Source organism: Rhyacophila brunnea, unplaced genomic scaffold, assembly GCF_057557595.1.
Source record: "Rhyacophila brunnea isolate RB1 unplaced genomic scaffold, BYU_Rbru_1.0 scaffold_14, whole genome shotgun sequence".
Lineage (NCBI taxonomy): Eukaryota > Metazoa > Arthropoda > Insecta > Trichoptera > Rhyacophilidae > Rhyacophila > Rhyacophila brunnea.
The window spans coordinates 21,636,868-21,650,474 of record NW_028232796.1 but is presented as its reverse complement, the minus strand read 5'-3'; the positions used below and the strand labels follow the sequence as shown (position 1 = coordinate 21,650,474).

Below are 13,607 nucleotides of genomic sequence, written 5' to 3'. Positions count from 1 at the left end.
CTTTACACAGTCAGACTGAAACAAGGTTAAATTATCGTGTGCGGAGAAAACAGAGATATACACGTTATAAAAATACTACTTATAGGTTTTTTTTCAGTAGTTACGTCTATCTATATAATCATAATTGCATTGAAGTTTGTCATGTAAACGAAATGCGCATTCATTATTGGAAAGATTTCAAAATCAGCCAAGTCCATAATGGATGAATAGGATAAAAACAGCTTTTTGTTTTCTCAAGTAGTAGTCACGAGGGTAAAAATTTATATTTTTTCGAGAGTAGAAAATTTTTTAAATTAATAAGTTCCACATTTTGATATTGCAGAAATGTTAGAAAGCAGTTCTTCTGCAATTGCCCTGACTGTCGGAGGAAATTCTTAGTCTATGGCGACTGACTTCACGTTACTAAGTATTTCAATTTTGTGGTTACTGTCCTCAATCAGTTGACTTATTCCTGTAACTGTAAAATACCAGGAATGTCTATATATTTCTTGAGATGTTATGATCTTTAAATATATATGTCAGTAGGGTCATAGAAGATCTGGCCATTGTCGCTCGGCGCTCTGGAGAACATTCAACGCAATACTCAGTGTGATAAAATCGGAATCACGTACAACGATGGTAGCGCTAGCGTTAGTTTAGTCTCGTTTTTCTCTTTCTCCTCTAATGTTAACCGTAAATCGCCATGTAAACTTTTTGGAATCGCTTCGGCTTTTCTAAGATTTATAATAATATACGCCGCCGTACGGAATGGCCGGCGCGTAACGGTACCGGAAGAATTGTAAAAACAAAGTAACAGAGAGAAACGCTTTTATTTGGAGCATTTTTTTGTGACCGAATGAGATGTAGCGGACAAGGTGGTAATGTGGATCTTGCATATTGTGGTTAATAACATACAAAATACGACTTAATATAGGTTTATTCTGTGATTATTGATATCGAAATATTTTTCATATATTGGTGTCAAGAGAAAGCAGAACACTTTGTTGAAAATAAATTATTCTTTTTTTTATACTTATATAAATTGCTGCACACTTAGGTTTTTGTTTTGACCATGTCCGATCCTAATAAGATCATATTATGGGCGTCTACAGCGTGGAGGTTTGTATTAACAGATTTTGTTTTTAACCCATTAAGTCTACACTCTGACTCATACTCAAATTGAAAAACAATAATATATTGTGTACTTGGCAGACCCAGGATTTGAACCTGGGACCCAGGACACTATAGACCGACGCTTAAACCGCGTAGCGATCTTAGGTAGTACGTCATAATTATCTACATATTACATTAAATTTAAGATATTTGTTAATTTTGTTTATATACTAATGTGCGCGTATGTTGTAGTCATAGGCCAGAGATTTGAGTTACCCCATATCCACCCGTTACGTACTTATATTATGCAGCCGCGATTTGTGTAATGCTGCAATTCACGCACTATCAACGTGTATGAATGAAAAGATTTTAGTGCCACACTTCCTTGCCTCTAGAAGAAGCTGCACGGGACTGATGTAACAACCGTGCACATTGGTGCTTAAAGAAAGATTTTAGCCGTCATTTATCTTTCGGATATGAAGTGTCTTCTGTACTCGTGTACTTAAACTCTGAAGTCAGGAGTTGAAAATGATGAATCTAAGGAGGGATCGGAATTATTCCGTTCTCCATTCAACATAGCAAACTTTTCAAATGCCTCAAACTTGGCGTTGGTTGATATCAAGTCGGCGCGGTCAATTGGACCCGTGTTATTCCGTGTGTATAAATGTTGGGATCCCATCAGTTATTGGCCAATAGCGGGGTATTTTTACCACGCAAAGAGTGGAACATCTGATTTTTGGATATGTTTTATAGTTTGGTACATCCGAAATTGTGTGCCATCTTGGAAAAACGGTGCACAAAACCAATTTTTTCACATTATTTCATCACGAGTAGGTACAAGGATAAAAAGAGTTATTATTAATTTCGTGAAAAAATATTTTTTACAAATATTAAAAAAAAAACAGTAGGTACACACGCATGAAAAACAAACTCACATTTTGGTTAAATCTAATGTCAGGAGGTGAATACGTTTTATACATATCGTTAAAATGGTTACCCAGAACTGTTTTAGAAACATATATAGTACCTATGTCATGTATGGCATTAGGTAAATCATGTTCATTTGTTTTTTTTAATCTTGCATAAAATGAGTAACAGATTTTTGAGTTTAGATTAGTGAATTTCAAAATTGGAATATCGGAAACGGAAGTGGTTACATATTATACATATCGAAAAATACCCCTTATGATTTTAATATTATATGATGAATAATTTGAAATAGTTTTCCGTTTATAATATTTTAAATAAATATGCATTGAATTAATCGTGTTTTTCTTTCTTTTTCAGATGCTGTAATATAACATAATAATATAAGAAAGTCGAAAAGTTTTTAACTCGTGATTGACTGTTAATAAGGGTGTGCCCAATCATTGTTTGTGTACATAGAACCTTTTCAAATTTATGTAAAATAATAATAATATATTTACAAGTAATATTAATTATAAATTAAAAACAGTGCTGCTTTTTGAAAATTTTGTTGATAGACGACTATCAGAAAAAAACTGTTGTGTCGAATTTACTGTTTAATCGAAAGACCCGTCTTATTAATGTTTAATAATATATAACCTATTAGATACGCTGTAAATTATACCTATACGATTAGCTTTTATCGTACAAGTAAGTAATCCATCGTTTAATGATCAAATCAAGCTATTACAGTTCATTCTATATAACCTTCAACTTACTGTGAAAATAAACTCAGTCTGTTCTGGGGAGTCACATTGCGTTAACAACAAATTTTTGTTGTACACGATATATTATATAGATTTATAAATGTTTCTTTATATTTACAATTTTTATCAATGATTGTATGAATCGTTATAAATTAATTTTAATTACATATTTAAGAACCTGTTTAACGTGATTTGACATCATAGAATAGACACTTTTGAAGGAGTCTTTTAATATCTTTAAAATTAAAATGTTTAGTTTTACTGAACGTAAAGATTTTTTTTAAATTTAACATATTATATTCTTGCAATGTAAATGAACGTAATTTTTTCCAGTTGAAAGCAGAAACAAATAAAAATAAACATTAAATCTAGTATACTATCTCATTTGAGAATCTATTAAAAATATTAACGGTCTTTACCTATTTGATAAATAGGAAAAATCAATTATATCAGTGCCGTCCGTTTGTCGAGCGGAAAACGATTTGCGATTGATCTCGCAAATTTTCGATTCGAGTCAAATAAAACGAGTCAATTTTGAAAGATTCGAATCAGTGCCATTGAGGGTTCGAGTCGAGATTCTAGGGGCATAAATCCGACGCACAGTCGGTAAACCAAGTGTCGGTGCCCGCGCTAGGAACGTGGGTACCCGCCCTCCGTCGTGGATATCAACGGCCAGACGGGCAAGAGGGCGCTGCTAGCGACGGCGCGCGCCGGGGCAAAGCGGCAGAGGTTGTCTCCCTCCCCCTCCGCGCTATCCCCCGCTCCGGCCTCCTCCGCGCAAACCCTCGCGCCGACCCTGTCCCTGTCCCCCGAACTGGTTCAGGCGAATCTGTTGCACCAGCACCAGCACCAGCATCCGGCCGCCGCCCTCCTGCAGCAGCACTCCGCCACGACGCTGCTTCAACAACAGCATCCTGCTATGGAGCTCCAACTCTGCCAGAGCATGGATTCTGTCAATACGGCGACTACTGAGGAAGAGGTAAGAAAGATGCTCTATCATTATCATACATTCTTATAGATTTGACTAGTGACGGAATAGTAGAAACGGAATGCGTTGACAGGCTTGGAGCCCCCCTTGCGAAAAAACCGTTTATAATGTTGCTACTTTCTAACGAAATGATTGCCTCATCTGAGTTATGAAAAACCACCATTGAATTGGACTAACGTAAAAATTACTTTATTTAATATGAATCGCTTCTCGAAACGAATATTCTATCTCGCGTTAACTGACAACCTCAAATTATAAAATACTCTAGATACTTTCAAACATAGTAGGTATACTATTTCTTTTACATCCATACAATGGTATGTCGACCGATCCGTGGCGGAAAAGTGACAATGACATTCGTGTCCGCGATTAGGAATCAAAGTTAAGGCCCGTTTCAGACGGGACAGCGGTGTCGCCCACGTTTATAATAAGGAAACCTTTGTATTCGAATAAAAAGGCCTTTGTATTATGTTTATGAACGCCCCGAGCTAATGAGTCAAAGCGTGTCCGGTACACTTTTCCGTTGGCCGTTACATTCTCAAGTCGCCGATACACATGTTTTTATGACCATAGCCAGTTTTCTGTTCTAATGTATATCGCGAAATTATGCGTTGGCTCATTAGCTCTAGGCGTTCATAAACATAATACAAAAGCCCCTTTATTCGAAGGCCTCCTTATTATATACGAGCGCGACACCGGTGTCCTGTCTGAAACGGGGGTTAGTTTCACGCATACCTTAATTTAAAACTACAAAATATGGGACTCAATATTAACAGAATTTGACATAACAACTCTTATTCACAGTTGTTAGGTTAATTTTGGTTAGGAAATATCCAGGTGATTTGCAATTATATCGGTTGCTTTTATTTGGTAAACCTCATCGCTGCGATGGATGCGTGTTCAAATCACATTTGGATCATTTTTTTTCTCACATATAGGAATGTACCTACCTATATTTCTGAAGTAGTAAAGGTAAGTGATCGTAGAATTTGGTATTTCAATTTTGTGCAGTTTTGATTTAATTTAATTAAATTTTTTTTTTCGGAAAATCGATATTTTAAATAATTACAAGATAAAAAGAACTTTTTATATACCAGGTTTTAAAATTTTCTGTTGAATCATATAAACTTGACAATTCTATGTATTAATAAATACTTTTTTTGTACTTGATAGAAATAGGTACTTACTGACTAAATATTATAGAATACTGAAATGTCATTTTGACATTTTATATTGATTTCCATAGTAAAGCACGTATGTATTAATAATTTAGTTGCTAGGACCATCCTCTTAGCAACGAATAATAGTATTTTACTTTTTACGGATTTCTTCCGAAATAACTTTTCTTACAAAACAGAATTAACTGAAAATGAATTCAATTCTACTTAAAGATGGCTAAAAGCATTAAAAGAATGCATTGGCATCGTGTTCTGATATATTATAAAAGTTTCAAATGTCTAGCTAGTCGGGAAGTTAGTTAAAAATCGATTGCAAGATTTGTACTGGATAAACAACCACCGGACAAACAAGAATATGAGCTAAGAAAACGTGGTAAAAATGACAACGATTTTTATCGCGTAAATCAACATTGCTATGTTAGTTACATGTTTGGTATAATAGTTGGGATTACATGTTCATCTGTGTAAAGCATCCACTGTTAATTAGATTTAAATAACGTTGACATTTTGTGCATCATGGTCGTGAGATGTTTACAAAGAAACAATAAATAACCTTTTGGTTGACATTGCAGTGTTATTTTACATGACGATTTTCTATGGGTAATTCATTAAATATAATTAGTCGTTTGAAACGTCACTTCATTTTTTACAGCCTTATTAAATTTCATCGTAAGATTTTAAAAGATCCATATCTTGAGATGGTTTCTATCTTGAAAGGAAGTAATTTCCCATTTCAACATTCCTGATCGAATTACTTCTTTGATACAGAGAGCGTTCAGTAAAAAAATGAAATTAAAAAATGCCTAGGAATCGTCACAATTAGGGAATCCAATCCCGAGCCAAAATTCTAATCCCGGGATTTCGGGATTACAATTTGACAATCCCGGGATCCCGGGACTGGTCCCGGGATTGGGATTTTTTTCCATTGTTAATATAAAATTTTTATATTTACAAATAACATTGATAAAATCGGTCAAAAATAAATCTAGTATAATTTATACTATTTAAGACATTTATTGTTAATATTGCATACGTTAAATCTTGGAAATACATAAGTTTAATGGAGTAAATAATATTGTAATATAAATAATAATGTGAATTTAATATGAGATTGCTATTTCTGATAGTAAAGACATAATGAATAGATCAGCGAGATTTAAAATAGTAAAGCAAATAATCATGGCGTACTTATGGCCTTTCCGCTTCATAAATCTAATTAGTCAGCCAAATATGAAACTGCCGTAAAACGTATGATATCATGGTGGAATTACTTTGTTAAAAGTGCGAAGCATTGTTTTTTTACCAATCTTTCTCATTTTTAATAATATATGTGAAAAAATAAAATGAATCGGCAACCTACACATCAAACTTCATTCAAACTCAGTTTATTTCTAATGTAGTTATTTTTTATTAAAAGTATTTTTTCTGTTATATTTTCCATAAAAATTGATAAAAAAATCAATCCCGAAATCCCGGGATTATGTTTATCAATCCCGGGATTCATAGGTATCGAAAATAGCTCGGGATCCCGGGATCCCGGGATTCGGGATCCCGGGATTGGATTCCCTAGTCACAATGGACACCTTTTTCTGTAACATCACGGTAGAAAATTTCAACGGATATTGTGAATTTTTGTAGACACCTTTATATATATATTTTTATATAGATTGTTCTTTGTATAAATTTATATCTATATGTCTGATTTTTGTCTGTTTAACTTTCCATTGTGGTTGCTATTTACATTTCTTATTTTAATCGAAATATGTACAATGGCATGTAAGTATTAATGTATTATCGGTAGACCGTAAAGCTCATATTTATTAAGCCAACTTGGAATTTTTAGCTACAATACTAGTAAAACAGTGAACGTTAGCGAAGTAATATTACTATAATACTATAATAATACTATAATAAATAATCTTCGAATAAAAAGTATGTGAGCATACGAAATCATACAAAGTTTAGGTGCCTATATCATTTTCAATCAACGAAAAATGCTTTGTTTCTTTGAAGAGACTTTAAGCTTCATTATTTGTAAAAAATTAATTAACAGCGAATAAAAATACGCAGTAGGTAAAAAACATTATGTAAACAAAGATGAAACCTTCTTCTATACTCTATAGAGATGGAGTCGAAATTTCAATTCAATTCAATTCAATTTTAATTTATTTTACATATTGTGGACATTACAAATTATAAGTTTAAGACGTTCACAACATGACATTTAGAAACAAAGAAATATTATTAAAGCAGTATTATGTAATACTGTAATTATGCAATATTAAGTTATTCTACAGTATAAATGTGTAAATACAAAAAATATGAAGTATATAGGTACAAGGAAGTACACCGGATGAGTTAAGCAGACCCTATTTTAAGAATTTATAAAATAACATCCACCTATACTCATTCTCACGTACATGGAATATATCAACATCCGAAGCAATTTGGTTGAACAGAGTTATTGCCCTCCCAATTGGCATCACCAATGGCAGGTTGGTTCTGCTCCTCGGGAGAACAAACAACTGATGCTCCCGATTTCTAAGATAGTTATCAGGGACACACAAGTCAATATTACCAAGAATGGCAGAGTTCTCATTCACACCACGTATTAGTCGAAAAAAATACTTGGCCAAATATTGATATCTTCTAGCACTTAAACTACAGTATGTAAGCATACATAAGAGAAAGTCAGTTGGATAAAGCCACGGATAGTATCCATATAACCTCAAATAAAGGAGTCTCAAAAATTTCTTTTGAACTCGCTCCACCATAAGGTCATATTTCAACTGATGCGGGGCCCAAACAATCGACCCACTCTCAAGCCGGCTTCTCACTAAGGAATTATAAAGAATTTTTAATACAGTAACATCCGAAAATACCCGGGAAGTACGCAAGACAAAGCCCAACATTTGTAGCGCCTTTTTACAAATGATAGCTATATGACCACTAAATGATAACTTACTGTCAAACGTTATGCCAAGATCCCTTACAGATGGTATTCGCGAAAGAACTCTGCCATATTGCATCGAATATTGGAAAAATAATACTCGCGAGGTTCTGGTAAATGATAACATATTGCATTTTTCAATATTGAAGTCCAGTTTGTTACGCCTGCCCCAATCTAATATATTGTCTATTTCAAGTTGGAGTTGACGACAATCGGGCCCAAAAAGGGCCCACTGATACAATGATTAAGGTAGCTACAAATGACTTCGCATTGCAGGTTTATTTGCAGAGAATTTCTAGCTAAACAGTCAATAATACTACACTTTGGCACTATTATTTAAATAGGTACTAGTTGAAAAATCGTGTGAAATTTGTATGTAAGAACATCGGAATGGCAACTGAGTGATATTAATATTTTTGGAGTTTACCAACTTAATCATTGTTCATGCCCTTGCAAAATAATTTCAAATGGCACAACAGAAAATAACGTATATAAAATAACACTCATCTATTTATAGTCCAAATTATTTGTCATATATTATTTCACATAATATAATCGCTTTTCAAAAATGTTCGTAAATATCATTGTGACTAATATGATCAATTAATAAATTTTTCAAAATATGGGATTGCTTGAAAGACACACTATTTATTATTATTTCAGATTGTAGACTAGTAGGTATTAGGTATCTAAAAATATGTCATACAGTCCTCTTTACTACAATGTCATAATCATCATCATTAATTGGGGTCAATGGATGAAGGTCTCCTAGCTTCCTTCACTATTTTTGCTCCCTATTTGCTGTCACGTAAATCCACCAAACTTAACGAGTTCGTTTATCCAGCGGGATTTACAGCACCTAGGAAGTTTAGTGCCGCTGGATAGTACCACTGTATCGCGGTATTTTGTCAGCGGTTTTCACCGAGCGACATGCCCAGTCCATTGCACAATGGTCTTTCTGCATTATATATATACAACATGCACCTTGCCATGCCACAATAATACTATTATACTAGTAATACAATATAATGAAGCGAACTCAAGAATCGTCAACGACGATTGTTTACGACATTATCGGCCTTTCAAACATTTTAAAAATCGAAGAACATAGCGACGAATTCAAAATTATTACCGATTAATACATTGTTTACCATACTTTCATAATTATAATATGTATTGTAGTGTCCTACATATAATAAGTATATATCGCAAAAAACTTTGAAAGATCGGTTAAAATTTTAATGCACCGAGCTTCACAGAAGAGTTTATTTATTATGGTTATCTGTCTGTAACGCGGAACTTATATTTACTGCTTTACCGTAAACAATATTAACATTTTTAAAGCGCCAGATGCGCGTAATGCTGTTTATATTAACTGCTCTACTTATCAAAATTTGATGTCTTACCAATGGTATACAAAAATGTTTGTTCGGAGAAAATAATATGCAGATCTATGAGTTAACATAATATTTTAAGACTTTTTTGTTTATATTTTAACGATTCATTTTTTAATCGTATCATTTTGATGACGCTGCAACTACTACAACTTGGTCTTCTGCATTCTTAGAGCTGTACAGCACTGCGATTCCAGTAATGGACTTTTGCATAGCTCTTCACCATCTCTTTCCGACATAGCTCTTTCAGTTTTTATACATTTCGTTTGCACTGGTCATGGCTTAGCCTCAGAAGTTATATGACATTTCAGAGTAACAAATTCCGATACATATTCCACCCCACATCCTCACTTAATATTAAATATCTAAGAGGTATCGATCAGTGCCAGTGGCGCACCCAGGATTTAATATTGGGGGGGCCCAAGGAGTAGAATGTAAATTAGTTCTATAGGCTCTTTTTCTTTTTCACAGCCTAATTTCTCGTTTATCGGTCTTTTGTCTATTGCACTCGGTGTACCTACACCATGGTCCCCACATCCTGAAACGGGCCCTCAGGCTAGGATGTTTGACGGGCCCCCTACCTACCACTAAAATTAAAGGCAATGTGAAACACTACATAAACGTTATTCAAATTGTGTTTTAGTTCAAATTAAGGGTGCTTATACAGTGGATTATTGGCGATTTTTAATACATCTACTTTAATAATGGAGATGTCGAGTATCGACACATAATAAACAAAACATATATTGCACAATTATATAAGTAATTGAAAATTTTTATGGCCATGAAGTATAATAGCGTCGCAGGCGACTTTTTTTACTATTAAAGCTAATTTATTATGTGTGTTTATCTCACTTATCTGGTCAACCCGACACGCCGGGCCCACCACAGCCCGGGCTCCCAGGCTGAGAGTCCGGTCAGCCTTCCCCAGCCATGACCTACACCACTCCGGAATTCGGGTGGACACCGAGAATTTTTTGACAGCTCCATTAGGGATTGGGTTTCTAAAAAAACCTGACATTAGTGTTTCGAAATTAAAATCTAAAAAGGGTGCTGGAGAATTATTACAAATCATTTTTTTGCCGCGTTTTTATTTGTTTAAGCCCACAGGTATAGTTTATTGGCTTTCAATGTCAATGTTTAAAATCATTCTGTTAATTTTCATTTTTGGGGGTGCCAAGGCCCCTTGCCCCCCCCCCCCTGGGTGCGCCACTGATCAGTGCAACTACTCTCACATATAGTATTTATTTTTATAGTCATATTATACTATTGATAGTGTGACGAATGCTAAAATGTTCTTAAAAGTCGTGTGAGTGTATGTATATCATGTGCAACGTCTCAATATCTTTGTTAGTGTTTAAGTACTATATTTTTATGTTTGTGCCATACTCGTTATCGGGCGTTGTCAATGAGTTCGGTTATTATCTCCCTGTCCATCGTTGCTCTGAATAGGTTTATGAAGTGTTGAGCTAGATACTAATTAGTTGGTTGTAATAAAACTTATTCTGATTCAATCTGCTATGTGCAAGAATCGATACAAAACTGATCGATACAATTCTGATCAAAGAGACTGTTTTGTTTGGCATACGATGCCACAAAAGAAAGTTTTGATATTGTTCCTTGTCGTAAATGACGTAAATCAAAAGTTTAAAAACTATAAAAAAATGTTTTTGTAACTGTCAACATTCTTGGACGTGGCTTCGTTCTGCAACAGAAATTATTTTGATTAAAATCACATTTAGACTGGAAAATTTCTCTGAACGCAACATTTTGAGTAAAATCGCTAATTCTTTCACAAATTAATTGTAATGTCGTTAAATATGTACCTTTTATGTCCTAAATATTATGTTAGTACTGCACTGTAAACATCTGTCAAATATTAACAGATTAACTTATCATTTGTTTTATTGCACGACCCGATTAAAATAAACGATTCCTTTATGCGCGTGTTAGTTTATTTTTCAAATTTCGAATATGCGTTTACGCGTATGTTTTCTCTCATGCATTACAGACAGACATATAGACAGATATATAAATCAAGACAAATTGTAAAAAAATATTAGTCGCTTTAGATATAGTATATATATATATATATACATTATTGTCGTGAGAATATATATAACTAAACGTTTAATTTTGTCAAAAACCTCTCTATTATCGAGCCCTATGCTAGAGTAGTTGACTGAGCAACGTGAGAAATTACATGCTCTTTGATGCCGAGCTAGAACCAAATGAGTTGAACGAATAACTAATTATAAAGTATGTATACTTTCCACTCTTTGTCTGGAGAGTGGAGACTATATATCTACTCCGAATGGAAGCAAGGACACTGATCTACTGTTAACTTCATTAGATACTTTGATCATTATATATATACTTAAGGTATTTTCATTCAAAGCGTGGCTATCGACAGTGGTGTAGGTTAGGTATCGTTTTTCGGTTTAAAATAATACAACATGAATAAAAGTATACATGTATTTATAATTTATATGAAACGAGTTTGGACCTTTTACTAATCTACTGAAGCATCATAGTGTTTTCAAAGAGGTTACTGTTGATCATTGATTTCATCCTGTGTTATATTTTGACATATTGCAATACCGCATCGGGTTCGCGACGTATATATTATGTCAGGGAATGATAAGAGGTCCTTTCTCTGCGGAATGTCGTGTAATTTTCCGGTCAGCTGGAGAAAATTCTCACGAGAGGCAAGTTTTTCCGACGCCCGGCGCTGGAATGTGGCCAATAAAATATCAATATATTATCTCTCGCAGAGGAAAACTAGCGCCACCCCGCGCCGTTATTATAAATCGCTGTTGTTAGAAAAATATTTTCCGCTTGCGGGAATTTTCCCGGATTTTCTCTTGCAGTTCAAATACGACAACATAGCTTTTTGCACAAGCTGGAAAATGTGCATTTATGGCGGGAAGAATCCACAATAGGTTTAAAATATTGATGAGCATTCATTGGCATACATTTTTTATATGTGGCTTGTATGGTAGGTATACATAGACAACACTTTTGTCTTTTGTTTTATTATTGTATTACTGTTATTTATTATTTTTTTGTACTATAATATATATGTTACGCCGAATGTGCGAAATAGACTATTACATTAAATGGGCAAAATTTTGTCTAATTCATGTAATAGTCAAGCCTGTTGCCTTATTCATGAATTAAGTAAATTATCTGCCGAGTGCGTGAATTCGCCAGGGTATGGAATTCTTAAACTGCCAACATGACAGTAGAAAAAGTAAATTTCATACGGATGGTTTTATTAGTTATAATTGGACTTAATATAATATTATTATTATTAGGTTAGGTTAGGTTTTGTAATTCTAAATTCAACTGAATCTCCATTTTGAGGTTAGCTAACAACTGTCAACAAACTATCAAATCATACTAACATACAAAAAATCGACCATTGCACGATTGATACCCAAGCACGAATCAAATCGCGAAAATACCTTTAAAATTCTTCCGTTATCATATTATAGTTCTAGATTTTTTTTGGGCACAGTAAATGGATATGAACGTCATTGTAGTTATTGATTGGTATATTTTTATATAATCAATGACATTTGACACATTTGGTTAGTTTGATTAGTTGCAAAAAACACCACCGGAGCGCGACCATCTATTTTGACCAATGCATGAGCATTTTACACATTTGGTTTAGTTGAAAACAACACCACCGTAGCGCTATCTAATTTGCCCAATGCATGAACTAGGCAGAAAAAGTACTGTCGAATTCACGCACTTGGCAGATATTTTGCCTAATTCATGAAGAAGGCAACGGACTTGCATTTTTCATGATTTAGGCAAAATTTTGCCCATTTCATGTAATAGTCAATTTCACAACATTCGGCGTAACATATACATTATGATAGTTAAAATGACAAAGAAAGAAGTCATCAAGAAAAAGCTGTACAAAAATGTGATCTAAGCATAATATCTACTGTGATACGCAACCGTGATAAATGATAATATTCGTATCCGGAAACTTGTCCGTATGCAGTTCGCCGTATTACACTTCACCGTGAAATGTTGTGTCGGAAATATATGGACGTATATTAAAGACAGTCCAACCTCTTTTCGTTTGACACTTACAAGAAGCCAGCAGCAAACAAATTTTGAAAATTTGATATTAGATTATTTGTTAGGTTATGTAAGGTTAGGTTTTCATTATTGAATGCATGAATTTTCCCAAAATCAGCTATGACTATTGAATTAATTTTCATATTGAATCTAATAAAATTAGGGACCGTATAGTAATACGGTCATCTCTTTCCGATATAAAGCTTACGGCGAATTGTGCCACAGTAAAATGTT

The 13,607-nt window shown here is 34.1% G+C and overlaps 1 long non-coding RNA gene across 1 annotated transcript in view; it reads left to right on the top strand.

Annotated features, from left to right (window-relative positions):
• The window catches only part of LOC147075707 (uncharacterized), a 224,218-nt gene that overhangs the window by 25,851 nt on the left and 184,760 nt on the right, over window positions 1–13,607 (top strand). Inside the window, exons 2-3 of the long non-coding RNA XR_015069952.1 lie at window positions 2,380–2,709; window positions 3,099–3,744. This is a non-coding gene — a long non-coding RNA (uncharacterized LOC147075707). The remainder of the gene's footprint in view (window positions 1–2,379; window positions 2,710–3,098; window positions 3,745–13,607) is intronic.